The following is a 24,374-nucleotide window of genomic DNA, read 5'->3' on the forward strand; positions in this document are numbered from 1 at the left end:
TAAAGCACATAAAAGTAGCTAGAGCATTAGTCAAATCAAATGGAACTACAATAAACTCATAATGTCCACACATGGTCCGGAAAGTAGTCTTGTAAATATCCTCTTCTTTGATGCATACCTTATGGTATTGAGAACACTGCTCCTCCCTTCAACTAGTTAAACAAATCATCAATCCACGACAACGGATACTTGTTCTTGATGGTTAATTTGTTCAACTGTCTATAGTCATTGCACAACCTAAGAGTACCATCCTTCTTCTTTATGAACAATGTTGGTGCACCGCAAGGTTACACTTAGCCTAATGTATCCCTTGTCAAGCATTTCCTTCAACAGCAACTTCAACTCTACTAACTCTAGTGTGCTCATCTTGTATGGTGCCCTTAATGTTGGTGATACCCCTGGTACCAACTTAATGGAAATGTCCACTTCCCTATGAGGCAACAACTCTGAAATTTTTGTGAGAAATACAATATGAAAATGTTGTAAAATCGGGTACCTGCACAATACCTCTACATCCTCGACATACTTACCTTTATCACTGGAAATATGTACTGCAAATAACACACACCCTTTCCTGCGATTACACTTTTCCTGCATAGTTGTAACCATTCTAACTGATGTTTTCTTCTTCTTACCCTGCAAGATACTTTATTCTCCATTGTCATCCAAGCACTCAATAGCCTTGTCATAACAATCCACCTTAGTCCTATGAATATACAACCATTCCATACCCAACAACATACTATATGCTCCCAATGGAAGCACATTCAAATGCATTGATGTGGGCATACCATTCAACTCAAATGCACAAGCTCTTATCCAAAGATGAACTATTTTCTTTGTACTTGTAGCCAACTGCACTAACCAAGAATTTTCATGCACTTATTTATTCAAACCACACTTATCCACCAGGTCAGGATTAATATAACTACAATTAGATTCAGAGTCAATCAAAATATAAACAACTTGATCACAAAGCTTAACATCTATCTCGATAATAGGTGCCTCATGATTTGTCTGCCTATTATCCAATGTTGCATAGATCCGTGGAATGCTCTGCCCAACATCCCCAAATGTTTGTGCTTCCTATGCACTGTAAATCTGAGGCCTACCACCCTGATTCTACAGACAGTCCTTCTTAAGATGCTCCTTACCACATGTCCAACACTGCAATTGTCTCCTACCGTCACCTTTGTTCTGTTGTTCTCCAAGCTGAGGTCCATTAAAATTCTTGTATGGTGCAACATTTTCTTTCTCACCTGCATCTGGGGTCTTGTTCTTTTCGAATGCCTCTGCATCTTCTGCATTCTTCAAATCTCCATCAAAGGTAGGTGGCTTAGCTTTCTTGAACTCCTCTAGCAAATATCCCCTGTCATTCCTCCTGTAAGGATGATAATGGTGATAACCATGATACCTGTCAGAACGAGAACTATAATAGAACTTGTGTCCATCACCTCTCCTATCAGGTGTGTCCAAGAACCTTCCATCTCTGATCGTGTCATCCCTATCTGACATGTTCCCACCATGAGACCTACTCGCATATGCTCCATTAGTCTTATTCTCCTCTCCATGATTGATCCTAAGCAATCCCTGTCTCTGCAAATCTAACAAACTACGAAGGATAATTGCATTAACCTCTACTTTATTCTCTTGGTCGTGAATGATTTTGTCAATATTTGCTTTGGAACTTCTTATTTTTTCCTTCAAACTTCTCAATGTGTATGCTATGTCTGGAGAGTACCCATCACCATGTTTCCCATATGATCTATAGGGAGAATCTCATGAATTGTAGTCTACCATCTTTCTAGTCATCTTTGATCTTCTTCCTACAAGTATACCATGTTAGCTAAACCAAAATATAAACATAATCAACATACCTCAGTATGGTTCAAGGGAGGATATCTCATATGTAAGATAAACCATATTAGCACAATACATGTATAAACATAATCATAGCAGTATATAAACATCATATCAATCATCATCCAATTACCATGTGTGACCATACAAACTGCATAGCATGACCTCATGCACGACAACTATAACCATGACAATGCATGCATACATCTATATAGCCAACTTTCATACACAACAAAATCATATTCAACCAACATGCATTCACGACAAACACATCCCAACAACAACACCTTCAAATTCTACATGACAACACAACTAAAACAATAACCATCACCATGCATACACATCAAACAATTATACAACCTACATGCATGCATGACAACCATATTCTGCCCATCCACTCCAAGGGGTACACCATGTTCTGATACCACTCTATAACACCATCCTCCCACATTTACCCAAGCTAACCGGTCCAACGGGGTAAACGTGTGACGAAGAGTTACTATGATATGATTCAACTCCCCATGTATAGTTAAGTAAGTGGAACCAACAAGATAAGACCAATTTGACCTTCCTCGGGAGCTTGAAAACCTTCAGGATCTGACCAACCCCTCTAGGTGTCCAACCCCTGAGCCAACTTGATGTTTTTTTGAGCTAGACCTCCAGTCACTCCCATGACAAGCCTTCCATGCAACTAGGACCCAACAGTCACTCCCATAGCAAGGCATCCATGCAACTGTGGCCCTTTTCAGGCATTTTTATGCCACTGACTTTGGATTATGAACCATTTTTTTAGGGCCATGACTCAGGCATATGCCTAGAATTTGATCAAACTCTTAGAAATGATACATAACAGGATGACAAGGCCTCTAATGCAAAACTTGAGCAAGGACCAGATCTGACAAGACCTATCCATGACAGACATTTGGTAAAACACATCATGAACATGTAATCTACAAGTCATTAAACACATTTGAGCATAGGGACTCCATACTTATCTGAGAATCCTCAAGAAGGTCGGATACCCTCTCACAATATTTGGATTATCATGTATTACGGCATGTGCTTATTAACATTTCATTTAACGAAACAAAACAAGATGAGAGCCATGACTCAAGTCTGTCATAAACCATGCCTATAACCAGCATAATAACAATGATAGAACAACCATTATAACCACATAATAACAAACACATTTACACATAATACACAAAAGGAAAAGAGCTCTTATTAACATATGTAAAATGCAACCAAGTCAAGAACTTCCATGTACCACCCGACCATAGATTGGGTTGAACCAAATCTTTCTTTCAACCAATCACCCTCATGCCAAATTCCAAGCATGAATATGGGACTTACAATAAAACAACGAGGGCTTCCTCAGGATTTACAGCAATCCACCAAGGTATTCCTAGGCCCAAGCCCTCGTTTATACAACCAGGGTTTACCACAATCTTGCCAAGGGATTCCTAGGCCCAAACAAGAAACATACACTACCAGGCTTTACCACAATCCCACCACATACTGGTTTAGGGGGATCACTAGGCCTATACAAGAAAGGATGCCTTTGGATTTCTCAACCTAAGCCATGAGGAATTTGTCTGTCTCCACCCTCTAGGCTTTACCATATATCTCACCATTCACAGAAGGATTCCTAGGCTCAACGATGGCATACACAATTAGGTTCTGATGGGATGGGCTCCCTTGGGTCAGTTTTGGGGTTAAGATAACCCAAGTTTTGATACAATTTTGTTATTAATGTAAAGTCTCTGCGAATTGTGGATGTGAAGCACGTAGAGGATTAGGAGTCAAAGGGGTTTAGCCCCTTGTTTTATGTAAAGTTTGAGTCGGTTTTGAGATCCATAGAGTCTAAGACATGTCTTGGATGTGATGAAAAGCAATGGGTCGATAGAAGAGAAGTGATAACAAAGAGAAGTGGGTCAGATAGGAGAAGAACGGCTATGCAGCTGAGTGCGCGGAGGCCTAGGTAGAGTTCGTAGCTGAGTGCGCGGACCCCTACAGCTGAGTGCGCATGGTAGTTTTGAGTCTGTAATCCTAAATTCAAGATCAAGAAAGGCAGTTTCTGAAGAATTATTGTGTATTTCTGTTTATTGTTGTTAATATTATATGTTATCGATGAATGATGTGTTTTATGAAATATTGGTTGAATGTTGTGTGATTTTACTAAATAACTGTTAATGATGTACGAAAAGTATGTTTATGTATTTTTTTGAAGACTTTGATGAATTATATGATGCGTACTAATAACTTAAGTAAATTTGTGTGAACCCTAATTTAGGACTACTTTCTAATATGTGTAAGTAGATAGATTGACTATTAAGGGTCAGCATAGGCTAATCGTAGACCTTCGCGAAGGTATAAAAGCTAGTTTGACAGAGTTGCAGCAATGTGCCTTAAGGATGTATTGATTTGTGTGAAGGTAAATCAGAGGCGTTGGAAGACATCACACTAGTCTTTGGATGGAGAAACTTGGTTCTAACATCCCCCCATACTGCTTCAGGTGAGACTGCAGCCTGCGCTACACGGGTTGTTTCCAAAAGGGTCAGTAGTGTAGGAATTTATTGGTTCTCGCAACTAACTCCGAACCTGGGTCAGGACCCCCTAAGCCAATAGGCTTTATCGCAATCCCGCTTTCACTGGTCCATGGATTTCTAGGCCTTGTGTTTCCTCCTAAGACCACCCCACTTAGTTTCGAAACCATCTCGCAATCCAGCTCAACAACATGAAAGAACCTGATCACACAATGGCTATCCAAAAAACTCAAGGCAAGGCTAAAAACCGTTGTCACACCTGACAAAACCATGCCAATGACAACAAGATAACCAAATACACACATGCATGTATCATGCATTCCAAAAATAGCAAGGAAATCATACATGCAACTTGATACCTGCAATTAATCCCGTTGTAGCCACTTGATCCTACTTTTCCTTGCTTTAGGGAGAATCTCGTGAATTGTAGTCTACCATCTTTCTAGTCATCTTTGATGTTCTTCCTACAAGTATACCATGTTAGCTAAACCAAAATATAAACATAATCAACATACCTCAGTATGGTTCAAGGGAGGATATCTCATATGTAAGATAAACCATATTAGCACAATACATGTATAAACATAATCATAGCAGTATATAAACATCATATCAATCATCATCCAATTACCATGTGTGACCATACAAACTGCATAGCATGACCTCATGCACGACAACTATAACCATGACAATGCATGCATACATCTATATAGCCAACATTCATACACAACAAAATCATATTCAACCGACATGCATTCACGACAAACACATCCCAACAACAACACCTTCAAATTCTACATGACAACACAACTAAAACAATAACCATCACCATGCATACACATCAAACAATTATACAACCTACATGCATGCATGACAACCATATTCTGCCCATCCACTCCAAGGGGTGCACCATGTTCTGATACCACTCTATAACACCATCCTCCCACATTTACCCAAGCTAACCGGTCCAACGGGGTAAACGTGTGACGAAGAGTTACTATGATATGATTCAACTCCCCATGTATAGTTAAGTAAGTGGAACCAACAAGATAAGACCAATTTGACCTTCCTCGGGAGCTTGAAAACCTTCAGGATCTGACCAACCCCTCTAGGTGTCCAACCCCTGAGCCAACTTGATGTTTTTTTGAGCTAGACCTCCAGTCACTCCCATGACAAGCCTTCCATGCAACTAGGACCCAACAATCACTCCCATAGCAAGGCATCCATGCAACTGTGGCCCTTTTCAGGCATTTTTATGCCACTGACTTTGGATTATGAACCATTTTTTTAGGGCCATGACTCAGGGGTCTGCCTAGAATTTGATCAAACTCTTAGAAATGATACATAACAGGATGACAAGGTCTCTAATGCAAAACTTGAGCAAGGACTAGATCTGACAAGACCTATCCATGACAGACATTTGGTAAAACACATCATGAACATGTAATCTACAAGTCATTAAACACATTTGAGCATAGGGACTCCATACTTATCTGAGAATCCTCAAGAAGGTCGGATACCCTCTCACAATATTTGGATTATCATGTATTAGGGCATGTGTTTATTAACATTTCATTTAACGAAACAAAACAAGATGAGAGCCATGACTCAAGTCTGTCATAAACCATGCCTATAACCAGCATAACAAAAATGATAGAACAACCATTATAACCACATAATAACAAACACATTTACACATAATACACAAAAGGAAAAGAGCTCTTATTAACATATGTAAAATGCAACCAGGTCAGGAACTTCCATGTACCACCCGACCATAGATTGGGTTGAACCAAATCTTTCTTTCAACCAATCACCCTCATGCCAAATTCCAAGCATGAATATGGGACTTACAATAAAACAATGAGGGCTTCCTCAGGATTTACAGCAATCCACCAAGGTATTCCTAGGCCCAAGCCCTCGTTTATACAACCAGGGTTTACCACAATCTTGCCAAGGGATTCCTAGGCCCAAACAAGAAACATACACTACCAGGCTTTACCACAATCCCACCACATACTGGTTTAGGGGGATCACTAGGCCTATACAAGAAAGGATGCCTTTGGATTTCTCAACCTAAGCCATGAGGAATTTGTCTGTCTCCACCCTCTAGGCTTTACCATATATCTCACCATTCACAGGTCAAGGATTCCTAGGCTCAACGATGGCATACACAATTAAGTTCTGTTGGGATGGGCTCCCTTGGGTCTGTTTTGGGGTTAAGATAACCCAAGTTTTGATACAATTTTGTAATTAATGTAAAGTCTCTGCGAATTGTGGATGTGAAGCGCGTAGAGGATTAGGAGTCAAAGGGGTTTAGCCCCTTGTTTTATGTAAATTTTGAGTCGGTTTTGAGATCCATAGAGTCTAAGACATGTCTTGGATGTGATGAAAAGCAATGGGTCGACAGAAGAGAAGTGATAGCAAAGAGAAGTGGGTCAGATAGGAGAAGAAAGGCTATGCAGCTGAGTGCACAGAGGCCTAGGTAGAGTTTGTAGCTCAGTGCGTAGACCCCTGCAGCTGAGTGCGCAGGGTAGTTTTGAGTCTGTAATCCTAAATTCAAGATCAAGAAAGGCAATTTCTGAAGAATTATTGTGTATTTCTGTTTATTGTTGTTAATATTATATGTTGTCGATGAATGATGTGTTTTATGAAATACTGGTTGAATGTTGTGTGATTTTACTAAATAACTGTTAATGATGTACGAAAAGTATGTTTATGTATTTTTTTGAAGACTTTGATGAATTATATGATGTGTACTAATAACTTAAGTAAATTTGTGTGAACCCTAATTTAGGACTGCTTTCTAATATGCGTAAGTAGATAGATTGACTATTAAGGGTCAGCATAGGCTAATCGTAGACCTTCGCGAAGGTATAAAAGCTAGTTTGACAGAGTTGCAGCAGTGTGCCTTAAAGATGTATTGATTTGTGTGAAGGTAAATCAGAGGCGTTGGAAGACATCACACTAGTCTTTGGATGGAGAAACTTGGTTCTAACATCCCCCCATACTGCTTCAGGTGAGACTGCAGCCTGCGCTACACGGGTTGTTTCCGAAAGGGTCAGTAATGTAGGAATTTATTGGTTCTCGCAACTAACTCCGAACCTGGGTCAGGACCCCCTAAGCCAATAGGCTTTATCGCAATCTCGCTTTCACTGGTCCATGGATTTCTAGGCCTTGTGTTTCCTCCTAAGACCACCCCACTTAGTTTCGAAACCATCTCGCAATCCAGCTCAACAACATGAAAGAACCTGATCACACAATGGCTATCCAAAAAAGTCAAGGCAAGGCTGAAAACCGCTGTCACACCTGACAAAACCCATGCCAATGACAACAAGATAACCAAATACACACATGCATGTATCATGCATTCCAAAAATAGCAAGGAAATCATACATGCAACTTGATACCTGCAATTAATCCCGTTGTAGCCACTTGATCCTGCTTTTCCTTGCTTTATATTTGATTCCCTTTGCTTTCTTGTCCTTCCTTTCTCCAATGCTAAAGTGCTCCAAGAATACTCTAAGTATATGAGAGTATGAGAGAGTAGAGAGAATAGAGAGAGAGAGCTCCAAAACTGAACTGAAAAAAGTTGTGAAATGATCTATAAAAGCCTTTTTATCATTGAGGCCTCTATTTTCTTCAATTTCCATTATTTTCCTTCATTTTCCTACTCACATGCAACCTATGACCTTTCACCTTCCTTTACTCCTAATTTCCATTATTTTCGTAAATAAAATTCCAATTAATGCCTCTTACCTTTTCAAAGCCTTTGACATTTCCTTTGTCAATTTCCCCTTAGCCATATTAAACCAAATGAACACCCACACTAAGATTTTTTGCCTAACATTCATCTTGGAATAAGTGTCCCATGACCTTGGTATTATTTTGTCTTTATTAACATTATTACGTGGAATTTTTAACCCAGGGTTGTTACACTAGGGAAACCATACTAGTGGCAGTGTCATAGTTTATTCAACTCCAACATACTTTGAGTTTAGATAATATTGGAAGCAAAAAACTAATATGCAATGGCTTCAGACTAGCTAGAATAACTACCAACTTAAAACTAGAAAAAATAAATATCAAGAGTAACACGAAAAAAAGGAGTGAGTACTTCATGGAGACTAGAAGATTTAAATTTCTCAAAGATGATTTGTTCCTTATTTCTTTCTAGTTAACAACCTGGATCTAGAGGAATGCTTAGGCTTGACTCAAATTTCTCCATGTGTCAATCATGTCCATGAGAAATAAGTTGAATTTCATATAGTGTGAGCAACATTTCCTCCCTTGCTATGTTCCATTCCACTAACACTCGTCCCATGAGCATATTGAGATGCCAATAGATATCAATGGTCTAACAACTCCTGGTTCATTTCATATGTAAATACAAAATAAGGCCACTAGTACAAAATGGTTAATTAGTTACTGCATATAAACAACCAGTTTTCAGTTGGTGACCAACAGTGGCTAATTTACAGTATCTTATAACGCGGCCAACTTTTAGCCTTATTTAGCTTACACATTAATTGATTGTCTCAATTTTATCGTCTAGTAATATATTTAGTCATAAATTTGGTCATTAATTTAGTCATTAATTATCATAATTGATGATCAAATACACAACAAAATATATTATTACATTATCACCTAAGAAAACTTATTAATGACCAAAATGTTGGTCGCGTTATAAGATACTGTAAATTAGCTATTAATAGTCACATATATGCAAATTTTAATTATCGTTTGAAACCAATTCATGACCAAAGAAATATGACTAAATTTGGGTCGTGTTATAAGATACTATAAATTCGCTACTAATAGTTGTATATATAAAAAATTTAGTTCTCATTTGTAATCACTATTTTTTCATTTACACTAGTCATTTATCTTTTTTTGGTAGTTTCATATTCATTTTGTAAACGAATGATTTGGTAGTTTATATTCATTTCATTTTCTTTTCATTAATAATCATTATAGATGACTAATTTAGTCATTGTATATTCATTTTATTTGTGTTCATAATTAATAAATATAAACTATCAATTTAGTAGTTTTAGATTGATTTTATGTGTTTATTATTAATCAACATAAATTAATTCGTACGCTTTAAAAAATAAATGTCATACAATGTGCATATTCATCTAATAAGAAAACTCAAAGTTACATATCTCAATACTAAATAATATCAAGTACAACTATAAATTATTTGAACCACATAAATTATATTATATGAAATGTCAAGTATTATAATATGAGTTTCCAACTTAATATTGGTTGGACAACTTCATAGTTGCAGGGATTTTTTCGCTCGCTCTGCGGGAAACCTAGCGCGCGCAGCCTGCCGCCTTCGGCCTTCTGACCTGCGCTCTCCCCTTGATGGCTTCTCCGGAGGAGTCCGCCCAGCAACAGGCCTTCTCGGCTCTTGTCAGCTCTCTGCCGCCTCAGCGAGATCGCCCATCACTCTCCAAATTTGTTAAAAAGTTAGAAGGACTTCAGGAGGTTTCCCTTCCTCCTTCTATGCCTAGATTGGCTGCTCTAGCTCTGGCTGAGAAAGGTTTGATCGGACAATTCACTGGTCTTTGGCCCTCACCTAAAACTGTTCAGAGGTGGGTGGAAAGAAACTGGTTGGACAAAACACAAGGAAAAATTGCCATTAGATTCTGCGGGAAAGGCTACTTTACCTTTCACTTCGAGACAAAGAATGACAAGGATCTGATATTTCGCAACGGACCATATTTTATGGACTCCAGAGGTCTGTACCTAAACAAGTGGACACCAGACTTCGACCCAGAGCTTGACATTCCTAATGCAGTTCCTGTTTGGGTTCGTCTCCCACATCTCCCATTACACTGCTGGGGAGATGACTCTTTAAGAGCCATTGGAAACGCAGTCGGCAAATATATTGACAGAAGCGAACCAAGAGACAACATGCAAGCCTGCGCTCGTATCTGCGTCGAGGTCGATCTGGGCAAAGGACTTCTAGAAGCTATCAAGATCAAAGTCGATGAATGGTCACACATACAACAGCTCGACTATGAACAGATCCCCTTCAAATGTAAGGTATGTCATGAGTATGGTCATTTTGCCAATCGCTGCACTAAGATTATTAATGTGGATAATAATACTCAAGATCAGCAATGGGAAGTGGTAAAAAAAAAAAAAAACTGCCCCTAGCCCCTCTTTACCCAATGAACCTGGTCCCTCATCTCTTAAAACCTCTGCCCATATCCAGTCTCCTCCGCCTCCCCCTCCTCATCTATCTCACTCCCCCGTTCTTGAAAATCCCCTTCACTCTCCTCCATCCACCAACCCTTTCCATGTTCTTTCCCTCCCTGAAGATGACCCTTCCCCCTCGATCCCTTTCCCCTCGATTCCCTCTGCCCAACCCTCCTCCCCTCCTGAACAGTCCTCCTCCCCTCATATGAGTGCCTATCCTCCTCTCTTAACTGAACCTCTCCCTCCTAGAATTACCCGTAGCAACTCTAAGGATCAGGGTTCCTCCTTTGATGGACAAAAGAAGCCGGGAAGAAAGACTACAAAGCAGCACAGGGATGAAAACGCGCAAAAAGACATAGCACTTGGCCTGCAGCATCCAATAGAATCCTACATTCAGGCCACAAAAGATCAAGAAGTAGCCAGCAAAGACAAGGGAGGCAAAGCACCTTCTCGAAACATTGGTTTGAAATGATCAAAATACTCTCATGGAACAGCAGGGGACTTGGGCACCCCGCTAAAATCAATGCTCTAACAGACCTTATAGTGCAGGAGAAACCATCCATCATTTTACTTCAGGAAACGAAACAAAGAGAAATAGAAATCAGCAAAATCATTGGAAAGTATAAAAATTACAGACGAAGCATATGCGAAGCGAGAGGAGCTTCGGGAGGAATTACTACAATATGGAATCAGAATGACTGGCAATGTGAATCTGAGATAGTCGATCAGCATTGGATAAAATCAGTCCTGAGAAACAATAACAGCCATCAGCAGATTGTCATCTTCAACGTATATGTCCCCAATCACTACAGGGATAAAGGAAATTGCTGGGAAACTCTTAGCAATCACATTCTGGAAGGAGACAGCAACAATACCATCGTAGGCGGTGACTTCAACTTAATCCTCCATGCAAATGAAAAGCGAGGGGGGAATTTTCTGCCAGACCCATTCAGGAACCAAATGGAAAATGTAATGCACATTGGTGACCTGATAGACATAACTCCAAAAAATCGCAAGTTCACATGGAACAATCGAAGACTGGGCAGTCACAATATCATGGAGAGATTGGATAGATTCTTGGTGAACATTTCTCTTTTGTCAACCTTTTCATCTGTCAATTCCGCCATTTTGCCTTTCACTGCCTCAGACCACTATCCAATTACCCTCGATTTGATCACTCACTGCGCCCTTGGTCCGCTGCCTTTTAAATTTAATCAGATTTGGAGTGATCAACAAGCTGCCCGAAATATCATTCAGCTCACCTGGAGGCAGCATATTGAAGGATCCCCAAGCTACATATGGGAGAGCAAACTGAAGAACGTGCAAAGAGCACTTAGACAATGGGCCAAATCGTATTACAAGGAGCCAGAACAGGAAAAGCATGAGCTAAAGTTACAAATCGCTGAACTCCAGAGCACAATTGAGCAAAATGATTACTGCCACAGTAAAAAACTTCAAGAAGAAGAGCTGTACAATAAACTGAGCAAAATTAAAAGGTAGGAGGAGGAAAAATGGCGCACCAAATCAAGGCAAGTATGGTTGGAAAGCGGGGATAAGAATACTTCATTCTTCCATAAGCAAGCCACCGCTAGACAAGTCAGAAATACCATCACTGCTATCTCGGACAGCGCAGGGACACACCATGTGGAACAAGTAGATATTAAAGAAGCAGCTACAGAGCACTTCAAGGAACTGTTAACTGAGGTGCCAGAGGAAGAAACTTATGAAGACTTACTACATCATTTGCATCCTAAATTCACAGATGATCTAAACAAAAAGAGGAAGAAATCGTTGAAGCAATCTGGACCCTTCATCCCAACAAGGCTCCTGGTCCAGATGGGTCCCCTATTAGCTTTTATAGGGATTACTGGGAGCTGATAAAGAAATACCTCATCAAATACATCAAGTGGATTCAAAAAAAAGGTAAAATAGGTGGATACACAAATGCTACCCATTTGGCCCTTATTCCGAAGGAGAACCGACCATCCAACTTTTCTCGCTTCAGGCCCATATCTTTATGCAACTCATCATATAAAATCTTCACTAAAATCATAGCCTCTCGGCTTAAACCTCTTCTACCGATGCTGATCTCAGACAACCAAGGAGGCTTTATAGCAAACAGACAAATTTTAGATTCTATTCTTTTAGTTCAAGAGGCCATACATTCAAGTCATGCAAGGAATGAGAAAGGCTTCATTCTAAAACTAGACCTAGCCAATGCCTTTGACAGGGTAAGGCATTCTTTTTTATTTGCAGTACTCCAAAGGATGGGTTTCTCATCTCTCCTTATTAATGTCATCAGAGGCTGTATCTCTGGGCCTTGGATCGCCCCCCTCATTAATGGAAGACCTGGTCCTTCCTTCCAATCCTCAAGAGGATTAAGGCAAGGTTGCCCATTATCCCCTTATCTCTTCATCCTTATGGCAGAATCATTTAGCAGTGCCCTTGATCAAAAGAGGCAGTCAGGCCTCATTACGGGCATCAAGTTTGAAGATGGCATCAAAAATATAAATCATTCTCAATTTGCAGATGACACCCTACTGCTAGGGGGGGCGACCACCATCATTGCAAGAAGATTTAAGTCCCTGCTTGACAAGTTCATGAGATACTCAGGAGGTAAAATAAATTACCTTAAGAGCTGCATTTATGGTTGGAATGTCTCGGCCCAAATGATACATAATATCGCTAACACTTTTGGTGTCCCCTGCAAGTTAGATTGGGACAGCTTCAATTATTTGGGAATGTCGGTAACCATAGGGAAAGCAAAGACTGGAGTCTGGGATTTAACACTGGATAAAATGAAAAGGAAACTTCAGAGATGGGGAACTCAGTGGCTCAATCCAGCTGGGCGACAGGTTCTCCTAAAATCAGGGCTCTCTTCCCTCCCCTTATACCAGTTCTCTCTTGCCCATGCTCCAGCTTCATTCCATCGAAAAATGGATAGCATTCTCAGATTTTTTCTCTGGCAAGGAGGCAAGAATGAAAAGAAAAAGTTTAACTTAGTAAACTGGAAACAGGTTATACAAAGTCCTGAGAATGGCGGTCTGGGCATCAGGTCCCCATCTCTCATGAATTTAGTATTCGGTGGGAAGTTGATCTGGAGACTTATGGACAACCAACCAGCATGGTGGAAAAATGTCCTTGAATCAAAATATCTCAGCCAGCCAAGATCGCAAATCCTCAACGCTGAAATCCCTAATAGACACTGTACAAAGATATGGAAATTCTGCAAAAAAGCCATAGTCTTCATGGCGCAAAATGTCTCTAAAGTGCCAAAAGGAGGTGAAACTGTGAATATAGGTTCGGACAAAATCATGGGGAATCCTCCCATAAACAACCTCCCAGATACCGATCCTATTCTTCGTTATCTTCATAGCAAAGGCATATCCAAACTGAGTCAAATCTCCCAATGGGATGATTCAACTAATGCCTGGGTTCAATGGGAATTCCCACCCATACCCCATCATCTCAAAGTCAGTTTTGGCTCTCTCTGTAGCAGCTTACACAGTATAGCTCCCACCATCAAAGGCGCAAAGGATGAGTTTCGTTGGGATCCTTCAAGAACAAATTACTCCATCAAAGCAGGTTACAGCTACCTGAGCAGCAAGGAATTTCCCACCGCAGTCTGGGCTTAGAGGAAGATTCTAAAAAGAGCTGAAGCAATTCCAAAGATCAAATTCTTTATGTGGACTCTTCTCCATGGAAAAATCTTAACTGCTGAGAACCTCAAGAAGAGAGGCATCTTCGGTCCCTCCAGATGCCCCAACTGTCAATCGGCGGAGGAATCCCTACAGCATTTGTTTATAGCCTGTCCCTTTGCTGCCTATTGCTGGAACAATATCGCTCTTCCCGCCCCCTCCATTTGGAACCCCCATCTCTCTATTGTCGACATCTTAATCAACTGGAGAAGAAGCTATCCCTGGCACACAGCGAACCAAAACCCAGCTAGAAGAGTGTGGAACGCCATCCCGTTTGCTCTTCTGTGGTGCATCTGGATCGCCCGAAACAGCTTGATTTTCCGAGACAAAGCCACCACAACTAGACACGTAATTCTCAAAGCCATCAGTCTAGCTTCTGAAACAATCGCTGTCAAGCTAACTCAGAGAATCGATCCCAACAGTTTATGGACAGAGGAGAGGAATTTTATTTCGAATTTGATAGACAGGTCCAGCATCATACCAGCAACAAAGATGCGTAAATCCATTGGCAAATCTCACAATCCAGAATGGAAAATCTGCCTTACAAAAAATGAGTTCGGTAAATGGCTTCATTCAAAGAATACTCATTCATTATTTTTTGACGGAGCTTCCAAATCAAATCCGGGAGCCGCGGGCGCAGGGGGCATCATTCTGGATCCTTCAGGTGTAATGGTATCCTCTTTTGAATGGGGTCTGGGAAGCTTGAGTAACAATCGAGCTGAAGCTCTGGGTCTGTTTCAAGGCCTCTTGCAGCTTCAGAACCAAGGGATCAATAAATCCCTTGTCTTCGGCGACTCGGCTATAATAGTCAGCTTAATGAACAGCAACAGACAAGCATCCAATCTCTTCCTCCATCAAATCATAAGTCGCTGTAAAAATATGCTGTCTCAGAATCTGAAGTGCCAATTTTTTCATGTCCTCCGATCCAGCAACCAGGAAGCGGACAAGAGAGCTAGCCATGCTTGTTCACGGGAAAAAGGAAGCCTCTTATGCAATCAAGCGAGTCTGATTCAATTCATCCCTTGATCCACATGACAGCGCCAAAAGCCAAGGAGTCTCCTATCCATATGACTGTGATTCTAATATCAAGGAATTTGATCAAACTTCTTTCTTGCAGCAATTCCTATCTAAATGTACTTTTCAGCAGAACTTGTGATTCTTACAGCCAACCAGAAGCCTCAGCTGACTGACTATTCAGATCTAACATTTTTGTCTAAATGTACAGCAAAACCAGTCTTCTATTGTCCCAATTTATAAGAATCTATACTTGCTCTAGGACCTTACAAGCAAGCAGTAAAGGTACTCATGTGTACTGCCACAATGAAATCCAGAAACAAGTTACTTCTGTAACTCCATCTACTGTAAAATTGGAGCTTAGACTCCTCCATCTTTTTTGAATATAACAAGCATCCGATTTTGTTAAAAAAAAAAAAAATATTGGTTGGACTACAATTTACACATAAAATATTGTTTCATCACTTCAAAACATTATTATTGTGTTGTCAAGGAACATTATCATTGTGTTTCCAAGGCATTGCAAGCGAATTCACCAACTCTAAAGGCTTTACCATTAGTCTGTATGTGTGTGTCTCATGTGGGATATTAGCTTTAAGGGTGTCACTAGACCAGTTGTCTTCTCTCTCACTTTTTGCATTTGTCACTCTAGTGTTATTGTTCTCCTCTTTCTTCAATCCCTGCTTCTTACCATGAATACTGAGTTCCTCCTCTAAAAATGAAAGAAAATACAACACAGAGTATAAGATATAAAAGATGATGAACACTGAAATATAAACTAAATTAGATTATAAAATATTTATATGACATATACCTGAACATCAGCAATGTCAATGCCATTTTCCCCTTGGAAAAGCAAGAAACTCGAACAAATTTTCTTCAGTTGGGAGATAGTGGCCACTATATGGTCAGATGACCTATATAAACAAAACAAATAAAATGTCACCATAGAAAAGAACACCTTAGGAACTTAGTATTTAACCTTCACGAAAAAGCTTAGCCACAATCATGCCAACTAAGTTACATGCTAAAAAGCTAAGGTTGTAGATAACTTGTAAAAATAAATAGAAAGAAAAAGACAACATATAGTAAATAATGTATGACATCTTGCTAGCAAATTGCATCATAGACGAAAAAAATTCAATGAGGCAAGTACCATTTATTATAGAAATCATACATATTAAGCATTCAAAGTGAGGGAGCTAGTATCATGCTAGCACACTGCAGATTTCACCTCTCTTTGTTGGTTTTCTAAGCGAACGATATTAACTGCTAGCAAATAACTCCATAGGACTCGAGGACAATAGATCGTGTGACCATCTTGGACATTATGTCTTTCGTATAGAGGGTGTTGAACAAATTGAACTATCCCCTAGGATCAAACTCCATGTCTTGTCATAAATAGGGAACATAAATTTATGGTACGAAATTTTTTTAGAAAATGGACAATGACCGATATAAATTATATTCCATCCAATGATAAATAAGCCTAAAATTGGTTTTCTCCTCACTACTTCATTGAATCGGCATATCTATCAGGTGCCTCTCCTCTTTCAACAATTATTTGGATGCCACTAACCACTTTCTTCCCCTCCATCAGGAGGTCAATAAGAAGAAAATCAAGGATGACATCAACTCACAATACAAGCTACTTAAATCTCCCCTTCCCAGCCCTTGGAATGATGATAGTTTTAGAATATTTTTATATCAGTGAAGGATGGTATTATAATCCAAATAAGAAATTAAAACAATAGTATAGCCTACACTATCAAAGCAACATCACCAACTCTTTCATTGACGATGATGATTATTAATGTCCACTAAGACCAACTTTACTTTATTGGATCTTTGGAAAAATGGTAAGGAATTGATTGGTTTGCTTTAGAACTTTATTTTTATATGCAATAAAGTGAAGAGATGTTTTCCTATATTTCCATAGTTTTGATAAGTTAAAAAGGTTAGAAAATTTGTTATTATTGCACCATTTTGGGAAAAAAAAAAGAAGGTTGAACAATGTGGAGAGGTAAGCCATCCCACTAACGCTCTCACCCAAAAATGCTTAACTATGAAGTTCTAATGGAACCAGTACATTAATGCTGGTGTCAAATTTTTTCCTATTTCTGACTATACAAATGGTCCGTAGAACTTCAAACATAAAGCACCAAAAAAATTGCACCATATAAAACATATACATATCCTCCAAAGTAACAATTTCCCATTTGAATGTCGAAAGTGATGAGCCTAAAACACTATGCAAAAATTACATGGATTACATACCCTCAGATGGCTCCAAAAAAGGTGCATGGCACTAACAGGGGCAACACTTAAAAGAGCAATTTTTGATCAAAGTTAAAAAATTTACCCTCCAAAAGTGTTCTTGTGCTTCTATGAATTCATCCCCCTCTTAAAAGTAGTTTAGACATGCTCTAATGAGCATCCTACTATTAGCAGCTGGTTGAAAAATTTTGACGTGCTAAAAGTTGTATTTACTAGGCCTAAATCAAATTTAAAGGAAAAGCATTGGAAAAGATGCCCCGTTGTCAGTGCCAAATTTCTTTCCTCTAAAATTATTCTCCTTTCTTATGACTAACTGCATATCTACACTTAAATGGTTTGCATTATATATATGTTGGGACTCTTATTGTCCACCCTGAGTATACTTGGCATCATTGATATCAATAATCTCAAGGCCTCGGGGTCCAACTTACATAGTTCAAGGTAGGTTCTAAATAGCATCGAATTGACTCGCACTATAGCCCCTAGTAGGAAACAAGATGTTAGCTTTCCCATCTGCAATAAGTTGAGTCTAAGGAACATTTCATCTTCAAACTCCTAATCTTTAATGAAATCTGTGGGAGATACAACTGCCTATTCCATGAGTCAAGTCAACCCTATCAACATCAGATTTGCCTTTGTAAATCTAGGTGTTATTTTCCAGCATATTTCCATGGGCATCATTACAGGTGAGCTCAACATTAGATTTCACCATTTTGAAATGGAACTCCACTGTATCTGCTAGTTGTGAATACAGACGAAAATAACAAGGAAAGAGATATTTTATCTTCCTCCCTAACTATTTATCTTGGGGATCAAGAAACCCAATATGCAAGAAAAACATAATTAAATATATTTAGTATCAAGAAGTTCCATTCCTTGAGAGGTCAAAATATTGTGTTTTTTTTCTTTATATCAATTTTTTATTCCACAATGTATGAGTAAAAACCAAATCAGTGAAAGATTTCTTACCCTTGCTTTGCTTCAATGTCTCTACTGAAGTAGATATTGGGCTCACAATCCAGCACTAACGATGGAACCTGAAGTTGACATGTTTGCATTAGAAGTAGCCAATTAGCATCATAAAATATAGCAGCATTAGCATACAAGTCGATTATAAATATCAAAGATCAATATTTGGCTTACCTTCTGAATAATTGCATGTACATGCTCTACGTACAAAAAACGTGTGATCTTTGATCTCAAGATGTAGAGACTTGTTAATATCAAGAGGTAATTGGCTCATAGACAATAACTCATGACTGCCACTTTGAGTAGGGAAGATCCAGTTCTCATTTTTTTCGTGCAAACCTCTCAAATAATCTAATGACACGTTAATTACTTGTGCCTCTTTCGTAACTGCAAACGTCTATGGCATGTGTCTCGATTGGTCCTCAAGTAAATAAACCCACCAGGTACAAGCGCAGGTAAAATAGAAAAAATTGGATCAAACCTTGAATCATAGATGCTAAGCTCCATCCCATTCATCCACTTTGCCTCATGAACAACTCGCACAAACACCTAGTATATTCAAGACCAATAAATTTGTTTCTAACTTCTTGTTTCCAATGCTAAAATGTTAACAACTGCACTAAAAGCAGGCACTAGAACACAAAGTAGATATGAAGAAACAAAGAAAGAAATTAGACTGACTCTTAACAGGATAGATACACTACAACATCAATTTACTTGTAAATTTATTTATCTTTGACAATAATAAAATTAGACTTGAACAACATAGTGTATGAAAACTAAGACTCTCAAGTTACTACACTGCATAAATGTATGAGAGCCTATTGACCTTTCTACCAAAATGAACCTCAAAACACACCACCCAATCACCGAAAACACTTATTTCCATGAGTCATAGAGGCTTTAAGCCACCTGTAGACTCTCACTCTTGCATCACCCTCGTTACAAAAACATAATTATGAAATGTGTAGGCATATCGTTGAGGTTCAACATAGAAAGCATCCAATATATTGAAATGATCAGGCCCAAATCTTGAAACTTAGAAATAAGCTCAGGAACCACCTCTAAAAGGTCACATAACTCAAGTGTCTCTTTTGCAATCCTCTATAAAAATGTGGTTTTCCCAACACTAATATTACCTTCCTAAGGGGAGGATGTTGGGCACCCAATCTGTTAGGGTCATGGTCTAGAATGTGAACCGTCACAAGGATTCCAAGGAACATTGGAATTTGAATCAAATAGTCATGGACATTGTATTTATATAATTATCAACTTAATGAAAACAAATTTGCACATATTTATTCATTATGGTTTGCACAGTTCAACAATTGAAAATGGGTGAGACGTTATAGCCCTCTGACTTCTCAACTTCAAATGCATTACCTCCATTTTTCCTTCAAACTTGGAACTGGTCTTCTTCAGGTTCAACTTAATGTAGGTCCCTTTGGGATAGTTTCTCTTCTCAAATGCACCATCTCTTGATCACCATATACAAATAAAATAAATCTTTCGCAAGCATCTAGATTCTATGCTTTCCTGATATTTCATGCCATACTCCTATAATTTTTCTTGGATTTGTGCAAAGTTGGAAACCCCTCTATAAAAACTGACATTACATCTCCCTGTCTTGTCTATTGCAAAATCAAGTTTGCAACTCTCTTTGGATTCCCCTAGTACATAATTGAAATGGAGAAAACCTTGTCCACATGTTAACAGAGTTGTTACATGAGCATTGTTTCTGCATAAAAACCTGATCCCAATGATTTGGCTTATCTTCAACAAGACATCTCAAAATATTTCCCCAAGTTTGGACTACAATTTACACATGAAATATTGTTTCATCACTTCAAAACATTATTATTGTCTTGCCAAGGAACAATATCATTGTGTTGCCAAGGCATTGCAAGCGAATTCACTAACTCTAAAGACTTTACCATTAATATGTATGTGTGTGTCTCATGTGGGATATTAGCTTTAAGGGTATCACTAGACCGATTGTCTTCTCTCTCACTTTTTTCATTTGTCGCTCCAGTGTTATTGCTCTCCTCTTTCTTCAATTCCTGCTTCTTACCATCAATACTGAGTTCCTCCTCTGAAAATGAAAGAAAATACAACACAGAGTATAAGATATAAAAGGTGATGAACACTGAAATATAAACTAAATTAGATTATAAAATATTTATACGACATATACCTCAACATTAGCAATGTCAATGCCATTTTCCCCTTGGAAAAGCAAGAAACTCGAAAAAAATTTCTTCAGTTGGGTGATAGTGGCCACTACATGGTCAGATGACCTATATAAACAAAACAAATAAAATGTCACCATAGAAAAGAACACCTTAGGAACTTAGTATTTAACCTTCACGAAAAAGCTTAGGCACAATAATGTTAACTAAGTTACATGCTAAAAAGCTAAGGTTGTAGATAACTTGTAAAAACAAATAGAAAGAAAAAGACAACATATAGTAAATAATGTATGACATCTTGTTAGCAAATTGCATCATAGAAGAAAAAAATTCAATGAGGCAAGTACCATCTATTATAGAAATCATACATATTAAGCATTCAAAGTGAGGGAGCTGGTATCATGCTAGCACACTGTAGATTTCCCCTCTCTTTGTTGGTTTTCTAAACGACCGATATTATGCCAGCAAATAACTCCATAGGACTCGAGGAAAATAAATCAAGCGACCTTCTTGGACATTATGTCTTTCATATAAAAGGTGTTGAACAAACTTAACTATCCCCTAGGATCAAACTCCATGTCTTATCATAAATAGGGACCATAAATTTATGGTACAAAACCGATTTACAAATTGGACAGAGACCGATATAAATTATATTCCAGCCAATGATAAATAAGCCTAAAATTGGTTTTCTCCTCACTGCTTCAGTGAATCGGCATATCTATCAAGTGCCTCTCTTCCTTCAACAACTATTTGGATGCCTCTAACTATTTATCTTTGGGATCAAGAAATCCAATATGCAAGAAAAAACATAATTAAATATATATAGTATCAAGAAGTTCCATTCCTTGGGAGGTCAAAATATTGTGTTTTTTTTCTTTATATCAATCTTTTATTCCACAATGTATGAGTAAAAACCAAATCAGTGAAAGATTTCTTACCCTTGCTTTGCTTCAATGTCTCTACTGAAGTAAATATTGGGCTCACAATCCAGCACTAACGATGGAACCTGAAGTTGACATGTTTGCATTAGAAGTAGCTAATTAGCATCATAAAATATAGCAGCATTAGCATGCAAGTCGATTATAAATATCAAAGATCAATATTTGGCTTACCTTCTGAATAATGGCATGTACATGCTCTGCGTACAAAAAACGTGTGATCTTTGATCCCAAGATGTAGAGACTTGTTAATATCAAGAGGTAATTGGCTCATAGACAATAACTCATGACTGCCACTTTGAGTAGGGAAGATCCAGTTCTCATTTTTTTCGCGCAAACCTCTCAAATAATCTAATGACACGTTAATTACGTGTGCCTCTTTCGTAACTGCAAACGTCTATGGCATGTGTCTCGACTGGTCTTCAAGTAAATAAACCCACCAGTACAAGCCCAGGTAAAATAGAAAAAATTGGATCAAACCTTGAATCATAGATGCTAAGCTACATCCCATTCATCCACTTTGCCTCATGAACAACTCGCACAAACACCTAGTATATTCAAGGCCAATAAATTTGTTTCTAACTTCTTGTTTCCAATGCTAAAATGTTAACAGCTGCACTAAAAGCAGGCACTAGAACACAAAGTAGATATGAATAAACAAAGAAAGTAATTAGACTAACTCTTAACAGGATAAATACACTACAACATCAATTTACTTGTAGATTAATTTATCTTTGACAATAATAAAATTAGACTTGAACAACGTAGTGTATGAAAACTAAGACTCTCAAGTTACTACACTGCATAAATGTATGAGAGCCTATTGACCTTTCTACCAAAATGAACCTCAAAACACACCACCCAATCACCGAAAACACTTATTTCCATGTGTCATAGAGGCTTTAAGCCACTTGTAGACTCTCACTCTTGCATCACCCTCGTTACAAAAACATAATTATGAAACGTGTAGGCATATTGTTGAGGTTCAACATAGAAAGCATCCAATATATTGAAATGATCAGGCCCATATCTTGAAACTTAGAAATAAGCTCAGGAACCACCTCTTGAAGGTCATGTAACTCAAGTGTCTCTTTTGCAATCATCTATAAAAATGTGGTTTTCCCAACACTAATATTACCTTCCTAAGGGGAGGATGTTGGGCACCCAATCTGTTAGGGTCATGGTCTAGAATGTGAACCGTCACAAGGATTCCAAGGAACATTGGAATTTGAATCAAATAGTCATGGACATTGTATTTATATAATTATCAACTTAATGAAAACAAATTTGCACATATTTATTCATTATGGTTTGCACAGTTCAACAATTGAAAATGGGTGAGACGTTATAGCCCTCTGACTTCTCAACTTCAAATGCATTACCTCCATTTTTCCTTCAAACTTGGAACTGGTCTTCTTCAGGTTCAACTTAATGTAGGTCCCTTTGGGATAGTTTCTCTTCTCAAATGCACCATCTCTTGATCACCATATACAAATAAAATAAATCTTTCGCAAGCATCTAGATTCTATGTTTTCCTTATATTTCATGCCATACTCCTATAATTTTTCTTGGATTTGTGCAAAGTTGGAAACACCTCTGTAAAAACTGACATTACATCTCCCTGTCTTGTCTATTGCAAAATCAAGTTTGCAACTCTCTTTGGATTCCCCTAGTACATAATTGAAATGGAGAAAACCTCGTCCACATGTTAACAAAGTTGTTACATGAGCATTGTTTCTGCATAAAAACCTGATCCCAATGATTTGGCTTATCTTCAACAAGACATCTCAAAATATTTCCCCAAGTTTGGACTACAATTTACACATGAAATATTGTTTCATCACTTCAAAACATTATTATTGTGTTGCCAAGGAACATTATCATTGTGTTGCTAAGGCATTGCAAGCGAATTCACTAACTCTAAAGACTTTACCATTAATATGTATGTGTGTGTCTCAAGTGGGATATTAGCTTTAAGTGTATCACTAGACCGATTGTCTTCTCTCTCACTTTTTGCATTTGTCGCTCCAGTGTTATTGCTCTCCTCTTTCTTCAATTCCTGCTTCTTACCATCAATACTGAGTTCCTCCTCTGAAAATGAAAGAAAAAACAACACAGAGTATAAGATATAAAAGGTGATGAACACTGAAATATAAACTAAATTAGATTATAAAATATTTATACGACATATACCTCAACATCAGCAATGTCAATGCCATTTTCCCCTTGGAAAAGCAAGAAACTCGAACAAATTTTCTTCAGTTGGGCGATAGTGGCCACTATATGGTCAGATGACCTATATAAAAAAAACAAATAAAATGTCACCATAGAAAAGAACACCTTAGGGACTTAGTATTTAACCTTCACGAAAAAGCTTAGGCACAATAATGCTAACTAAGTTACATGCTAAAAAGCTAAGGTTGTAGATAACTTGTAAAAACAAATAGAAAGAAAAAGACAACATATAGTAAATAATGTATGACATCTTGTTAGCAAATTGCATCATAGAAGAAAAAAATTCAATGAGGCAAGTACCATCTATTATAGAAATCATACATATTAAGCATTCAAAGTGAGGGAGCTGGTATCATGCTAGCACACTGCAGATTTCCCCTCTCTTTGTTGGTTTTCTAAACGATCGATATTATGCCAACAAAT

The 24,374-nt window shown here is 38.3% G+C and overlaps 2 pseudogenes; both read right to left on the minus strand.

Annotated features, from left to right (window-relative positions):
- Positions 1-14,521: 14,521 nt before the first annotated feature.
- LOC149254387 (uncharacterized) lies at positions 14,522-19,975 on the minus strand (annotated as a pseudogene).
- Positions 19,976-21,712: 1,737 nt separating this feature from the next.
- Positions 21,713-23,104, minus strand: LOC149254388 (uncharacterized; annotated as a pseudogene).
- Positions 23,105-24,374: the final 1,270 nt, after the last annotated feature.

The sequence above is a fragment of the Pinus tabuliformis genome, chromosome 7 (genome assembly GCF_031772625.1).
Source record: "Pinus tabuliformis cultivar Carrire ecotype Pingquan chromosome 7, CPIR1, whole genome shotgun sequence".
In the NCBI taxonomy this organism is placed as follows: Eukaryota; Viridiplantae; Streptophyta; class Pinopsida; order Pinales; family Pinaceae; genus Pinus; species Pinus tabuliformis.